The sequence below is a fragment of the Lutra lutra genome, chromosome 4, assembly GCF_902655055.1.
Source record: "Lutra lutra chromosome 4, mLutLut1.2, whole genome shotgun sequence".
Lineage (NCBI taxonomy): Eukaryota > Metazoa > Chordata > Mammalia > Carnivora > Mustelidae > Lutra > Lutra lutra.
In genome coordinates this window covers 13924094-13936212 of record NC_062281.1, presented here as the reverse complement: position 1 = coordinate 13936212, position 12119 = coordinate 13924094, and the positions used below count along the sequence as shown (strand labels likewise).

General features: G+C 41.4%; 1 pseudogene; it reads left to right on the top strand.

Annotated features, from left to right (window-relative positions):
- Positions 1 to 262: 262 nt before the first annotated feature.
- On the top strand, positions 263 to 578 carry LOC125098712 (cytochrome c oxidase subunit NDUFA4-like; annotated as a pseudogene).
- The last annotated feature ends 11541 nt before the right edge of the window (positions 579 to 12119 follow it).

Genomic DNA, 12119 nt, shown 5'->3' with positions numbered 1-12119 from the left:
GGGAGCTCAGGTTGTCGAGGTCACAAGTGGAAGCATCTAGAACTAACCCTGTGTTTCTCTTACTAGAAACATTCGAGAGTGGCCAATAAGTTTGAGAATTTAGGCAAGACTGGGGAACATTTAAGTTCCCTTTCCAACTTGTATCCCAATTCTGGAATCTAATTTTTGTCACAAGAAACTGTATTCCAGGTAAGGATTACTTAGTGCCGGGCCTTCTCATTGAGTTCTTTCTTCTCCTAGACAGGCCTCCTCTGCTGCAACTATGTTATGCCAGATCATTGGCCGGCCAAGAAGCATCTGTGCTTGGTTCCCCTCTTCATATTTATTGGGGCAGGTAGTACTGGAGCAGACTGGTTCTTGCACCTGGTGTTGTTCAATCCAGATGTCAGTTGGGATAGAAAGAATAACCCAGAAACCTGGAACAAAAGGAGGCTCAATCACCAATACAAGTTCTACTCAGTGAATGTAGATTACAGCAAACTGAAGAAAGAAGGTCCAGACTCCTAAATGAAATGTTTCACTCTAAAGCTGCTTAGAATGAAGGTCTTCCAGAAGCCATCTGCACAATTTATCACTTATGCAGGAAATATTTCCCCCTAAATGCACAAAATCATGGTGGTGTATTGTGTTGGGGTTTACACTGAATAATAAATATCTGAAACTTGAGGGAAAAAAAAAAGAAACTATATTCCATAGTATAGAGGTTAATGGCTCCCATGCAGATGCTAGCAGTATGACATGGTAGAAGCAGAATGGGCTTGGGAACCACTGTGTGTGTGTGTGTGTGTGTGTGTGCGTGTGTGTGTGTGATTTTCATATCCTGACTTAAACTTATATTTGAGAAGTGGGGAAAGGGAGAGTTGTCTTGTAATAGAACAGAAGTGAGTCCATTTTTTGAACACTTACTTTGTGCCAGACATGGTACTAACATCTTTATCTCTATAACCTGCAAACCTACCAGCAAACCTGTGAAGTTGACTTTATATGATCTTCATTTTATGGTTGAGAAACAAGGCTTAGAGACACTGAACATATATCCAGGGTTCAAAGACTGGTTTGTTAACACCAAAGCCCCTCCTCCTTTTTTGACAATATCTATGGGGAATTGAAATAAAATATTTGAGTGGCAGATTACAAAACATGGCCTACCTAACCCATTTTGGTGGTTTTAAAACATGTCCACCAATTCATTGATATTCCTCCCTTCAAATGGTGAAGGCTAATTCACCACCTTGAGCGTGGGCTATATCAGTAACTCAGTTCACACTAGGGGAAGACAGCTAACATGGTGTGATCGCACTTAAGCAGCCTTATGGAGATGTCCATGTGGTAAAAAATTGAGACTTCCTACCAACAGCTGGCAAGGAACTGTGGCCTTTCCCAATTGTTATGTGAATGAGCTATCAAGAATCAAGAGTCAAGCCAGGAGGTTTCTTTTATCTTAAACTACTCTGCTTTGTAATTATCCATGATAAAACCATTTCCCCTCAATCTATAGGAAATCATAATTGGAGAGAAACGCCCACCATTCTATAGCATAAAATACAAGTAGAGATGTCTTCCATGAAGAATCTGGCCATGTGTCACAGTGGAAACAGAGTGGACTCAGAAATCATGGAGTTCCATCTACCACCAGCACAATGGACACATGATTTAACTCCTCTAAATATTGGCATTCTCATCTACAAAGTGGGGATAATAACTCCCAATTTACAAGGTGACCATAATGATTTTAAAAGATCATTTATTGAGAACTTTATTCTTCAACAAACACTGAAAGATGTTTTGGGCACTATGTTCATTACTGATGTCGATAAGACACATAGAGCCATACCCTCACAGAGCTTTCAGAGGAAAATAAACATAATCAAATAGTTACATTTCTAAAGCATGGCAAGTTGTATGGCACATGTTTGGTACTCAAAAAATATTTGTTTTCTCCTCCCTTTGATCTTCTACTGAAGTCCCACTTAGTGGTAGTGTTGGTAGTGGTGATAGGTTTTCTTCAAGACATCTCATTTATTATGAGACAATACCTCTTTGAACACTAAAAGCATAGCCACAGTCTCCCTACATTTCCTAGTAGATTCTACAAAAATTAGAGAATTAACTATTCTCTATGATCCATATACTTTATTTTTTTATTTCTTTTCAGTGTAACAGTATTCATTGTTTTTGCACCACACCCAGTGCTCCATGCAATCCGTGCCCTCTCTAATACCCACCATATACTTTATTTTTAAAAGAACGTAATATTTATCTTCCAATTCACTAATGAGATTTGACATTAGAGTCATCATTGCTAAAGACTATTAGGAATTAGGAAGAATAATTAGGAATTAGGTTCTTCCCATAATAATGGGCCTACCCACCATCCTTGATCCAAGGAGGTACCCATAGTCACTCTAGACCTTCCGAGAAGGACATGGAAGGGAGGCTAAAAAATACTTCTTTCCAAATTTGCTCTGAAATCACATCACCAAAAACTGACCCTCATTTTCCTATAGATGACTCAAATGGCAATAAAATCCTCAAGCTATTCAAAGTCCAGTGGGATTAGTGAGTAGGAATACTGGCGACCACCAGGGGACATGCTCAAAACTTCAGGGCTCTACAGATGCTCTGTAAGTCAAATGACCATCATAATCTCCAAATGGCTTGGCTTTCTGTTGTTTGTCCGTCAGTGACACTTTCATAGGAAACAGTGGTGCCATGGCCAGGAGATCACAGTGGATGTCAGGAAACCTGCAATCAATGAACTAATGGGACAGGCTTTGGTGAGTCATGTCTCCTCTTGTGGAGTTTCAGTTTTCCCAGACACAAAGTAAAGGCAATGGATTCCACAAGCCTTTTTCCTGGATCTAAAGTAATATGATAATTGCCCCTTTTCAACAATGATTGCTACCACTTCGAGCATTCTTCCTTATGCACTGCTTTGGACCTCTTTTAACATTGTTTTCCTAATCTTTAAACAAACCCAGAGATAAGTGGCTTTATGATGCTCACTTTATAGATGCAAAAGGTTTATTGAGTAACCTCTCTAAAGTAAAAGGCTGGTCTGGAGTTTGGACTCGGCTCTGTTCTGCTCTAACCTAAGTGATTCTGGATTGCAGACTGACCAAAGGACAAGTTATTCTAGAAATGCTCAAAGAAAAGGCTGGTGTCATATATCACATGAGGAAAAACAGAAAAGGTAACAATATTCAGTCAAAGGCATATTTTGTTGTGATTTTTTTCACCTCTCATTTATCACTGAGGAATCCCAAGGAAGAGCGTTGATATCTACGGACTCCATTTGAAAATTTTAGTAATTCTTCAAATTAAATGTGTGCCAATTAGAATAAACAGGACATATTTAGCCTAAAAATATCATGCATACTTTGGGGTCCAGAGCACCTTGTTAACTCCTTGACTAGCTCCAGTATAATGCCAAGGTGAGGATCCCCACTGAACCTTAGAGATTTTACTTTTTCTACAGAAATTGCTGAATGCCCGTTATGTGTCCAGGAGTATTTGTGCCTCTGTGCATGCATATTTTATTATCTCTCCACATCTAACCAGTGAGTTAGGTACAATGAACCCCATTTTGCTGCTGAAGAAAATAAGTCTCAGAAAAAAGAAAGAGATTTCTCAAGGTCATACTTCAAGGAAAAGGCAGTTAAGGAATGAACCCGAGACTCCTAGATTTCCTCATCACACCAAGCCTGCCTCAGGAGCATGCTGATCTCCCATAGCTTACTTGGAAAGGCCTCCTCCTCTCTCATTCATGAACAGGCAGCTCTATCCAACAAACACAGAAGCAGACATAAAACAGAAGTGATGAAACCTGGGCAGGAAATGAGCAGAGTATTTTAGACATGGCTGTTGTCTGGAGTGGGGAACAGGACAAGTTCCCGATAATGTGAGCCTGACAATAACAATGAGTAGCTGGAACTGGGAAGGAAGAATCTTCCCCAAAGCTGGGTATTTTCTCAAGTCCCACCTAGGATCAAAAACAAATCACAAAGAAGTGAAGACACCCAATTCCAGGTAATGCCAGAGTTAAATTCATGCTGAAAAATCTCCTGGCTTTAGGAAGACTATCAACTTTTCTGGGAGAGTAAAACAACCACATAATGCAAAGAGCTGCATGAACCCCTATGTTTATAGCAACATTATTTTAAATAGCCAGACTATGGAAGCACCCCTTGTGTCCACCGGTAGATGAATGGATAAAGAAGTTGGGATACATATACACAATGGAATATTATTCAGCCATAAAAAGAATGAAATCTTGCCATTTGCGATGACATGAATGGAGCTAGAGAGTATAGTGCTAAGTGAAATAAATCAGTCAAAGACAATACCATGTGATTTCACTCATATCTGGAATTCAAGAAACAAATATGAGCAAACAGAAAAGAGAGAGAGTAGGAAGCCAAGAAACAGACTCTCTACTACAGACAACAAACTGATGGTTATCAGAGGACAGATGGGTAGGAAGATGGGGGAAATGGGTGGTAGGGATTAAGGAGTACACTTGTTATGATGACCATTGGGTCATTTATGGAATTGTTGAATCACTGTACTGTACATGTGAAACTATTACACTGTATATTAATTACATTAGAATTAAAATAAAATTTTTAAAAAAGGAAAAAAACAACAATAATGATGAAAAATATCAGTGAAAAAACTTAAGAAAAGAATGATCAGTGGACAATGGTTCAGCAGCAGATGGCACAGAGAAATAAGAGCGATATTTTATTTGGGGCTTATTATATATAATATTTTAACTGCCCTTTAACTGCAGGGCAGACTCTATAAGATAGGTGATTAGGATCCCCAACTTGTGAATAGGGAAACTGTGCTGGAAATCCTTCGTTTGCACCTCCAAATCTTTTCTCCACCCTTCTACACCTGGCCCATACTCTAGGAGACTGACACTTATTGACTACATCAATGAGCTCCTTGCCATCTGGCTTCCAGTTGGGTTTAGTCAATGGGAGCCATCAGTGGGAAGATTGGAAGGTAGAAGAATGACATCTGGCTCTTCATTGCTCCAACTCCTTTCCTGCTGGAACTTGGATTGGCAGCAATCTTCCATTGGAAGTTATAGCTCTCTCCAGGGAGTTCTTTCCTACAGCTATAACTACTTGCCAGACCCTGGTAAATGCTTCCTCTCCTCCCCCTCAATCCCTGGCTCAGAGTGTAAATGACTCTCTGCTGTCACCAGCTCTGAGATGCTTCACTATCCCTTATGAGTGTCTCTTAGCTCTGTCTGCATCTTTGTAAACAGCTTTGTCTTTGAACTTCCTCAATTGTAGATTTTAAGATTTTAAGCTGATTACTTTGGGAGGGATGCTGACTGATACGGAATCCAACACAGGGGTTAAGTGGTTGTCACAAAGTCACACAAATGGGGTGTTAGTTAAAGCCATGTCAGTTGCTATAAGATATCAAATCTTAAATCTCAGTGATTTCAATCAAGATACATAAATTTTTCACTCACTCAGGTCGAGCATAGAGGTTCCTGAGTGGCAGGTGGCTGTCCTCCAAGTGGTGATTCAGGAACATGGCTCCTTCAACCTCACTGGTTCCACTATCCTCACAAGTGATTTCCAAGTTCCCTCCTGATCATCGGCATCAAAATGGAAGACAGAAAGAGTATGGGGGTTCAAACACAGAACCTTGTGTGTCAGGCCTGGAGGTGCCAAGCATCTCTACCACTCGTTTTTCATTGGCCCAAACGCAGTACGTGGCTCTCTAATTGTGAGAGACCCAGAGAGATGTGTTTAGAAGGATAAAGGAAAGTGTTGGCTACCTCAGGGAGTGAGTATGGAAGCACATTCAAATTCAAAGCTGTCCCATTCAGTACCCAAGACCTCTAGTTCATGGTCTACACCGTGTATTTAATGTGTGCATGATTTAACTATGTGAGTTCAGGGACAAAATAGAGAAGGCAAGAACAATTTGAGTAATGTGGTAGGGTTAGCCCATGATCTCACAAATGGTGTATCTGCTCTGGAAAGAATGTAAGATGGGAAATATGAGCTGCTGCTGACTCAGTTTACCTTAATGACTACTTTTCTCTAATATAAACACCTCATTGCACATGAGTCTGTGATTCTGGCACTTAAGGACACATATTTTCCAACCCCTCAGCTCCTATTTAGCAAAGGCATGCACACACATATATGTACATTTCATCATAAATACTATTGTAACAGGATTATATAAACAAAAATATGCATTCTATGACTTACAGTCCCTTTTAGAAATCTCAAGGGTAAATTTGATTATATACTCTGTTTGCCTTATCCACTGAATTTAGAACCTGTCTCCATGAATCCTGAATCTCCACTCTACCCAAACTGTAGATCTCTCTCTCTCCACTCACACCTCTGTGAATTTCTCTCTGCTGTATGTGAGTTTTATAGTGTTAGTACACACCCTCTGGGAATACAGACAGTGGAACTTTTCACATTGCTATGTAAATCTGCAGATTCACTACTCAGTAAGCATTGACCTGTTGACTTCACCTTTTTTCTACCTTGTAGGCATTTCCAGTGATCCAGGAATTTGGAGAAAGATGTCTCATGAAGGTAACTTCTCCCTAAATGAATAATTTGGAGAGCTCATTTGAAAATGGACTTACAAAGTTATTTAGAGATTTAAAAATAATGGATTTGAGTCCTGCCTGAGCAAGTAAAAAAATCACAGACTCTCAGCTTGCTGCTCATCTCCGTGGTACCTCTGTATTGCCCAGATGAAAGAAGTATATGATGGGAAACAGAATTTCAAGCACTTTCAGATTATCACAGTTAAAAATCTATTGATCTCATCATTCACAAAATGTGATCCACTCTGCCAGAACAGTAAAGAAGTCCCTTTCCCTGCCCTCCAAGACTGTACCCAGAGTAGACAGACAATGCACACATTATCAAACAGAAACAAGATAATCACTGATGGCAGTAACTGGTGAGAAGGAAATCAAATTCAGGGGGTATGTTGGAAAGTGTCCTTTATTTCTCTTTATTTAAATTCAGTTAGCCAACATATAGTACATCATTATTTCCAGATGTAGAGTTCAGTAATTCGTCAGTTGTATATAACAGCCATCACATCAAGTGCCCTCCTTAATACCCATCACCCAGTTACCCCATCCCACCACCCATCTCCCTTCCAGCAACCTTCAGCTTGTTTCCTAGAGTAAAGAGTCATGGTTTTTCTCCTTCTCTGATGACTTCCCATTCCATTTTCCCTCCCTTCCCTTATGATCCTTTCTACTGTTTCTTTTCTTCCATATATGAGCAAAACAATACAGTAATTATGTTTCACTGATTGGATTATTTTGCTCAGCATAATGCCCTCCACTTCCATCTACAATGATGTAAGTAGTAAGTATTCATACTTTTTGATGGCTGAGTAATATTCCATTGTATATATGGACCGCATCTCTTTTTCCACTCATCTGTCAATAGGTATCTAGGCTCTTTCCACAATTTCGCTATTGTGGACATTGCTACTATGAACACTGGGGTGCCAGTGCCCCTTTGGACCATTACACTCATATCTTTGGGGTAAATCCCTAGTAGCACAATTGCTGGGTCATAGGGTAGCTCTGTTTTTTAGTTCTTGAGGAACCTAGGTATGTGGTCAGAGAAGGCCCCTGATGATAAGAAGGATCACCAGGTGAGGTGTGGAAGAACAGTATTCCAAGCACAAAGATCAACCATGGTAATGGCCTTGAGATCAGGACAGTTTGGGGGAACTGGGAGAATTGCCCGAGCGTATAGTCTGCAGTGGAGAGATGGACGTGAGGTGGAAAGGTGTTTTTGTCATTCACAGTTTCTGCCACTCATTCTGTCCTTGACTTTGATTTCTTTATTTTCCCCTATTGCATGTCTGTCATCTCCTGGTCTGGAAGGTGTGACATCTTATCCTTTATTGAATCCTGCCTTGTCCCAGAAGGGACCTAGCATGGAGTGAAAAATCCATAATATTCCCTGATACATTACCTGGCTAGGATTTCAGCAAGGTATTCAACAAACCCTTTGGAATCTCAGGAATAAATTAAAAAAAAAAAAAAAAAAAAAGATCTACCCCAAACCCACCGCACTTCTGCACCCCTGTGGCCATTTACTATCTCATTCAAGAACATCTTCATTTACTGTTGGACACATATTTGCATATTCCCACCTGAACTTTTACTTAAAGATCCTTCTCAAAAGAAGTCTATGAGTCCCATGAAATTACATACAAATTGTACATATGTATGTATTCTTCTCTTCTGGGGAGACAGTCTGTACCTTTCGTCAATGATTATACACATCTGAAGTATTCTTAAACAAAGCTTCTCTCCCAAATCCCACGAGTTCCACAAGTCCTTTCTGCCTAACACAAGGCATTCCCAAACTGACCTCCAGTGCCCTATGCATTCCATACCATATATTTGGGTAATTCTACTGTGCTTCTTGTCATAAAAGCTAGAACTTATCAAAAAATTGGTAACAACTTTGTTTTCATTGTTAGTACTTTAAAAGAGCTAGGACTCTTTTCTTTTGCTGCTTATATGAAGTTTAAGTAGTCCACTCAAAGTAACTACCATCCACATATATGCATACCCAGCACACACATATTATACACGCACACCACATATGCACACATACATGCACACAAGGACACACACAACTTTGGCCAAGACAAATAGTAGAAGAAATTTCCAGCAATCTCTGAACCAAAAAAAATAGGAATAATCCAGGCCATGCCATTTTAATTGCAGCGAAGTGTGTGGGCACTGGAGTCAAATTGCCTGCAGTTGAATCTTGGCACTTTTACTTGCTAGTTGTGTGACTCTGGGCAAGTTAATTCATCATGCCTCAATTTCCTCATTTGCTAAATTTGTCATTAGTCTCACTTGACCCTGTAGGACTCTTGAGTGAGAGCCACACTCTCAAGAAGATTTACTGTACTCTGAGTTCTTTATTTTATACCTTATAATGTATTGGCTCATCTTTTGTTGAATTTGATGTCTAATCACCTGTTCTGCATGGTTTAGAGAATAAAGCATGGTTCCTTGTCTAAGTAGATGGCCATCTGCCTCTAGAGCAGAGGCTCTGAATCCCACCTCCATTCCCCATTAGACATGGAATTATAGGGATGAGCTGACCCAAAGCTCTCCTTTTACCATGAAGATAAATAAAGCCCAGAAGAGTCAAGTGTCTTGCCCAAGGTCACAGAATAGGTTAATGATAAAGTTAAGATAAGAACTCAAAGCTTCCAGTACCCATCCCAGTTACGTACTGAGTGCAAAATAATGCTTGGGGCCCTGTGGGTATAGAGATGATTGAAGCACAGTCCCTGCCCACCAATATTTCACAGTCTAACAGATTTTATTAAACCCCCACAGGTGGCCAATTGCAATGTTTCCTAACCTTTTTGAGCTTGAGTCTGAGAGGGCAGGGAAATGCATGGTGCCTTCCTATCTTGGGCTTTTGGGGAGTTGATTCCTGGCCACTCAGTATTCACAACCTGGAGAGCTTCTAAGCCTTAACCTGTGCCAGTTCACAGCAGAAACATGCATGTTCAAAGCTGCTCTATGTAAGCCTCACGTGGAAGATGAAGATGCTACTGAGGAGGAAAATTCTCACAGTAAGAGAGATCAGACCAATAATTTAAGCCTAAAGGAAAGAGATTATGTATTTAGCAAGAGGTTTGGAGCTGGGGGCTCCAAGGCTGGTTCAATAGCTTTGTGACTTCAAACCATTCAACAAATGTCTCCCACCTTCTCTCTCCATTTTCCTTTCATGGTCTCAAAGTGACTATCCTGTCTTTAGGTGTTATAGTTTCACATAACTACATTCAAAGGCAAGTAGCAGGAGGCAGCCAAGGCATGGGAGGTGAGAGGGAGAGAGAGAAAGAGAGAGAGAGAGAGAGTGCCTCCATGCATCTCTCCTTTTATAAAGGAGGAGAAATATGTCCTGGCTATTCAGAACACTTGCCCTTAATATTTCATTGCAAAGAACTGGGGCACGTGGCTGCCCAGTTGCAAATAAGCTGAGAGGCCATGAATTGGACTCTGTTCTTGCAGCCCATATAGCTAGAGGCAGGTATGGGGAAACCATCCTTGGGGTGGGTATTGGTAGCTAGTCAAAAAACATCTGCTACGCCCAAAGTGTTTAATTTATTCAATGGGCAACTTATCTTCCCTGGGAATGCTAAATAGCTCTACTTGCCTAGTCAACATCCAGGAGTTTGCAAATCTCGGCTCCTCCGGCACAAGGACACTTCCCAAAACCAAGTTAAAAGGGGGAAGCAAGAGGTTGGTCAGATTTCAGGGACACCTGCCATTCTACCACACATCACCCTCTTTCAGACCTCCACCTCCATACCTGGGGCCTCAGTGGGCGATAATAATGGAACTCTGTGATTCACTAAGCCATGGAATTCTGCCATTTATGAGGGCTCAGAAGTCTACCACCCACTGATGCTGAAATTCTACTTCAAGGAGATCTCCCTTTCGGCCATCAGCCAGGCCCTCAGAATCTTGGCATCCCCAGCACTGCAGTCCACAGCACTTTATTTCTGAGAACTTGAGAGTAGGAAGAGAATTTCAAACCCCAAATTAAGAATGGCCAACTTGACACATCAATCTAGTGAATTCCGAGTAAATTGTCAGTTGCCAAACATCCTCTCAGGATGGCTATAATTAAAAAACTAAATTCTCAAAGCCAACTTTGGGTCCACCCATCAGTGACTATGTCCCCTCCTCCCTTGGGGAATATTCTGAGTCTGTGCTGTGCTGGGCAGCTTTTCTTTCTCTAAATGAGTAATAACTCCTGCAAGGGGCGCGTCGGAGATGTCCTGACAGGAGATCCTGGCTTCCTGCCAGAGGATCCTCTCACTATTTTCCTCTTGCTCGCCCCCTCTCTTCCCTTTTCCTCCTAAAGGGAAAATCTGAGGGTAGTTATTCAGTTTAGTCACCCAGGGTGAGCCGCTTTGACTTGTTGGCAGTAAATACTGCTCCCTCACTGCACGACTGACATACAAACGTGTTGTTTCAACATTCCCCTCTGAAGCTTTCCTCCAGAAACCTCAAGGCAGTAGAGCATGTTTTGGTGTTCCTATCAGCTTGGACAGAACATTCTGGGGCAGCGAAAGTTGGTGACCCTGGAGTCATTCAAATCTCATTAGACCTTCCCCTTTTCCAGCTTGGGTGTTGGCCAAGCTCTTCAAGGAGCTCTCCATTCTCTGTGAAATGGGCATAACAATGCCTCATTTAGCAAATTGTTCAGAGGATTAAAAAAAAAAAAAAACAGGTAAAGGACTAACACCTCTAATGATCCCTGGAACACAGTAAGGCATTTTCAAAGACCGCTCACATAGAAATGTGTGTGGGGCACGCATGTGTGCATGTCTGTGCACACACATGCCTGTTCACTCATTCATTCACATGTCCATTGTCAAGTATCTCCTGCTTTCTAAATACCCAGACTTCGTGTAGGTGCCAGATATATAAACACTGAACAAAACTGATCAAGTTCCATCTCTTATGTTGTAGAGTGGGGATAGATGATGAACAAATAAATGTATTTGATGACAGGGGTCCATATGAGCTATAAAGGAAAATAGGTGGTGAGGGATAGGCATGCTAGAGGGGCTACAGTGCTAATTTAGAGAGACTGATCACAGTAAGTCTTTTTAAGAAGGGGGCATTTGAATGCACCTCAAGGAAAGGAGGGAGGAAACCACCCAGATGTATGGGGAGGAGCCTTCCAGAAAGAGGGGAGGCTGATAGCTGATGCTGAGGGAAGGGAGCTACCTGGCCGCCTTCCTGTCCTCAGGCCAATGCATCTGACAGATGCTCAGAGAGCTCCCTGAGGGTAGCTCACATTGGACTTTTTAGGCCAGTTCAAAGGATTTGAGTTTTCTTCTTAGGAAGATGGGAAGCCACGGGTGATGTGTGGGCAGAGGCTTGTCATGCTCTGAATTAGGTTTTTGAGGAAGAGATTGGGAAACCAAGGGCAGAAGCCAAGGGACAAAGTAAGTAACAATGGCAGCTGAGGAATCATGGTTGCTTGCACTAGAGCAGCAGTAAAAGAAGTCTTGAGAGGGAGGCATCAATTAATGATAACTGC